Source organism: Gossypium raimondii, chromosome 12, assembly GCF_025698545.1.
Source record: "Gossypium raimondii isolate GPD5lz chromosome 12, ASM2569854v1, whole genome shotgun sequence".
Taxonomy (NCBI): Eukaryota; Viridiplantae; Streptophyta; class Magnoliopsida; order Malvales; family Malvaceae; genus Gossypium; species Gossypium raimondii.
The window spans coordinates 32,953,588-32,958,683 of NC_068576.1; the positions used below are offsets into that span (position 1 = coordinate 32,953,588).

At 35.7% G+C, this 5,096-nt stretch overlaps 1 non-coding gene across 1 annotated transcript; it reads left to right on the plus strand.

Moving 5' to 3' along the window:
• Window positions 1-2,295: 2,295 nt before the first annotated feature.
• LOC128035643 (small nucleolar RNA R71) lies at window positions 2,296-2,402 on the plus strand. Its single transcript, XR_008192195.1, has one exon. It is a non-coding gene; the product is annotated as a small nucleolar RNA R71 (small nucleolar RNA).
• Window positions 2,403-5,096: the final 2,694 nt, after the last annotated feature.

Below are 5,096 nucleotides of genomic sequence, written 5' to 3' on the forward strand. Positions count from 1 at the left end.
CCTCCTTTCTTTGGTACACACTGGACCAGACTTACCCGCGAACTATCCGAGATAGGGTAAATTATACCCGCATCTAACCACTTGATGATTTCTTTCTTTACCACGTCCTTCATGATAGGGTTCAATCTTCATTGTCCATCAATCATCCCTTTTGCGCCATCTTACAAGATGATCTTGTGCATGCATACAGATGGACTAATTTCACAAATATCGGTTATGGTCCATCTGATAGCCTTTTTGAATTGTTTCAATATTAGGATGAGTTTCTCTTCTTGCTCAACGGTTAATTTCGCTGAAACAATCACAGGAAAAGTAAAAGCATTACCTAAATAAACATATTTTAAATGTGAAGGAAGTACCTTCAGTTCTAATATAGGTGGCTCCTCGATTGACTTTTTGGTTGGGCATAATCCCTATTCTCTAACTCTAAAGATTCAAAATGATATTGCAGATTAAATCCCCTTTTATTAGCTTCTAGCAAAGCTAAGTATTCATCCTCCTCTTTATCATTTGGAGGGTCCCTTTTATTAGCTTCTAGCAAAGCTAAGTATTCATCCTCCTCTTTATCATTTGGAGGGTCTGATGTCAAAATTTTTTCCAATGGGTCTTCAACATAGTTGAGTTCCTTTTCCATGATTAACTCCTCTATATCGAGCACTGTAGAACAATCATCAATTGTGTCAGAAAATCACATAGACTTAAAAACATTAAATGTTACATGATCATCCTGAACACGCTAGGAAAGGCTTTCCGATTGCTAGGAAAGGCCTTCCTAGGATGATTGACACTTCTTTGTTTCAAAGTCTAGAACCACAAAATTAGCAAGGAAAATAAATTTGTCTACACGTACCAATACATCCTCAATTTTTCCTTCTAGATGTGCTACAGATCGATCTGCTAATTGAAGTGTGACCGTAGTAGGTCTAACTTCACCTATCCTCAACTTCTTAAATATTGACATAGGCATCAAGTTTATACTCGTACCCAAATCACATAGTGCCTTACTAAAATATGTTGCTAAAATGTTGAAAGGTATGGTAAAACATCCAAGATCCTTCAACTTTGGGGGTAGTTTGTCTTGAAGATACGCACTGCATTCCTTCGTCAGGGCTACCGTATCAAATTCTCCAAGTCTTCATTTTTTTACAAGATATCCTTCATGAATTTGACGTAGTTCGGCATTTCTTCAAGTGCTTCAACTAACGGAATGTTGATATAAAGTTGCTTGAGTACGTCTAGGAACTTCTTGAATTAAATTTCCTACTTTTGCTTCTGAAGTCTTTGAGGGTAGGGTGGTGGAGGCTTCTTTACTAGAACTGCTTGATTTGTCTTTTATGGCAATTCTACATCTAATAAAGTTGTTAGTTGATCAGAATTAGTTGGTTCTGAATTTACCTTGTCGGACTTTGCAAATTCTGGTTTCGGTGAAATTGAAATTTCAACATTCGGTTGAACTTCCTCTGAGTCTTGAGCATCGGCTAGCTCCTTTTCAACTTTGATGGTGTTGGGCTCTAATGTCTTTCCGCTCCTCAATGTCAATGCTTTATAATGCTCTTTCCCAAGATTCCTCGAATTCTCCGTATCACTAGGCAAAGCACCTTGTGGTCGGTTTCTGAGTTCAGTTTCAAGCTGGCCCATTTGATTCTCTAAATTCCTTAGAGTGGCGTCATTTTTTGCCATGTATGCCTTCAATAGGTTCTCTAAGCTATTGGACAGTTAAGCTTGGGTTTCTTTCTGAACTTGTTGGGGGAACCAGGTGGCTGGGTCGGTCTAGGTTGGGCGTCAGTGTTACCGGTTCCAGCCCCTTGGTTACTCCAGGAAAAATTCGGGTGGTTTTGCCATTGTGGGTTATAGAAATCAGATTACAGTCCTCACCTTCCTCGATTTTGGTTCCGGTTACTCATGTAATACACGAATTATGGGTTCAATGGACATTCTTCGAACAAATGTCCTTCCCCACACTAGACACAAGCTATATTTTCAAATCAATTCAATGGATGTGCTGCAAAACTATTAAACCCATTAGTGGTAAAATTTTTAAGCATTGAGGATATTGAAAATACCTAATATGTGAGTGAAATAAGAGCGTCTACTTCATGTATTCCAGCGACTCATGTACCTGACACTGCTCTATTAGTTGGCAATTGATAATTGTTGCTAACAACCCTTTCAATGATTTCATAAGCCTCATTATAAGACTTAGAAAGGAGAGCGCAGTTAGCAGAAGCGTTCATTACCATCCTCATGTGTGCGCTGAGACCATTATAAAACCTCTCAAGTTGGATGCCATGTGGGATTCCATGATGAGGGAACTTCCGTAATAATTCTTTGTACCTTTCCCATGCCTCATACAAGGACTCATTATCCATTTGTTGGAAAGCAGTGATCTCGTTCCTTAACTTAGCATTCTTGCTAGGCGAGAAATACTTCATGAGGAATCTTTCTGCTAACTCTTGCAATGTGGTAATTGAATTTGGCGGCAATGAGTTCAACCAGGCTCGAGCTCTATCTCTTAGCGAATATGGGAATAGCTTCAACCGTAATGCATCTTTGGGTACTCCGGCTAACTTGAAAGAATCCCTGACCTCCATAAACAGTCTTAAGTGAAGATGAGGATCATTGGTAAGCATTCCACTGAATTGGTCCACTGTCTGAAGCATCTGGAACATGACTGGCTTCAGCTCAAACTGTTGTGCCTCGATTTCGGGTCTCCTAATACCCAGATTAAGATCATGAAATGCTGGCACGCATACTGTCTTAGAGCCCTATCCCTATCATCAGTAATAAGGATGGGATTTTGAGCAGGGTCTGCTCCGTTTCCTTGATTCAAATTTTTTAGCTTCATCTCTTTGGTCCTTCTCTGACTTGCTTGTCTTCTTCGCTGTCAAAAAGTTCGTTCAATCTCAGGATCTATATGGAGTAAATCAATAATTTGGTTAAAATTGAACAGAAAAATTAATCACAGAAAAATTAATTAAGTTAAAATTGAACAGAAAAATAAACCAAAATGTAAAACTAACGAATTCAGAAATAATGACTTTTTAAAACAGTCCTCGGAAACGACACCAAAAGCTTGAAATGACGGAAATGTGCAAGTGTACACAATTGCAACAAGTAATAAAGTGACAAGTAAATGTCAAGTTATCATACCCATAGGAACTGTGAAAAGAATTATTTATGAATGCAATTTAAAACATTTTGGTGAAGAAAAATATTTTGATTTGAGGAGGTGATTGAAAACTAAGATTTTTAACTAAGTAAAATAAATAAGAAGAAAATAAAGTTTCAATGCATGATTTCAAAAGATGATTTTAAACAATATGACATAATTGTGTTAGATTAATTACATTTCTTAACTTAGAATTATTAAACTCATGTTCATGTTGTTATGAATAAATTCACGGCAACTCGATAATTTGCTAACTTATGAACATACTTACCTACCAAAATCTATTTATCTCTTGACTATGTCTCTATGTCAATTCAGCCAATTAAACAAATTTTAGTAAGCAAATGTGTTAATGCACATACATACTTATGAAATCAAATAATCTCTTATACATATCTCTATGCTAATTCAAACAATTAATTCAATCTCATAAGCACATAAAAGATTACGTGAGGTAACAATTTATTTCTACCTTAAAACAATTTAATCACAATAATCTTTCAAGTTATGCAAAGCTAATGTATCGTTAGATACCATTGCTAATTTAATCCTCAGCTACCTTAGACGATTAAACATGCACTGATTAAGTACTCTGTCAATTAATTACAATTTCAATCCATTTAAATAATTAATTCATTAGTTACCTTACAATTGTAATGCAAGAATAACTTAGTCATGGTTTTTCTTAATCAAACATCTTACCGAGGCCTATAACAACACAAACACAATTTTAATAAATTGAGTAGACAAAATGCAATCAACCTAACACGAATTAAATTTAAGCCATATTAATTAAATTAAACATTTCAACATCATAGATATTCATAGACATGTTCATCATAACAACAACAAAATTAAAAGGATAGGGAACAAGAATCAAATCCGATGTTCTCTCCGTGGCTTGACTAGTTTGCTCCACTCCTCCTTCTTCGCATGCTCTTGTCGAATTGAGGCTTCTACAAACACTTGAATGCTACTCCAAATGGTGGATGAATGAGTCTTTTTCAAAAGGTGAAATCTGCAAGGGAATGAAGAATAATGGAAGGGAAATGAAAAGAGAAAATGAGAGAGAAGTGAAGAGATGAGAAGAGTTGAGATGTGTTTGAAGTGAGCAGCCAAGGGGGGTATTTATAGGTTGAGATGGCTGCCAAAATTAGCAAAAATCAGCAGCCATAGAGTCCCCTTATGGCCAGCCACACATGTGGCAAGTTTGAAGTTTTTAAATTTGCTATATTAAAGTAGGGGCAAATCTAGAAAGACAAAAATAGTAGAGGGGTTTGAATGCAATTTGAAGAAGTCTTCAAGGGACATTTTGCAAGCTAAATAATCAGCCAAGTAAGCTGATTGGGTCAGCATGTGGGACGGTTTTGGGCTGCCCAATGCTCGATTGGTTTGGTTTTCTCGGTTTAGCTCAACTGGAGCCCTTTTCATAATTAATTAATAAGAATTTATTTAACCCAAATTAAATTGGATTAAAATTAAATTTAATTATATTATGAATTAATACACATAATTTGGACCTTCTTATGCTGAAAAAATTGTTTCACCTTGATGCTTCAAAATTACTACTCGCTTTTGTGCTTCTAGCAGTGTTTGTCAGGCCGTTTTTCGCCCTTTGTGCAAATCTGTCGAAAATAATCAAAATTAATTATAAAATTAATTAAAATTCAATATGTTAATAATTTAAGTACAAAATAATTATTTTATAATAATTATATATTTTTCGACAAGAATTTTATCGAAACTGCATGAATTTGAGTTAAAAAGGGCATGAAAAAGTATGTATATTTTCATGTTTCCAGGAACCAAACTAGTTTGGGTAAAGTTGAGGGTAAGTTTCATATAGTGGTCATTTTAGGCATTGAGAGTATAGAGCTCACTTGAAGAATTCATGAAACAACATCGTTTCAAGAAGGTGAGAATGTTG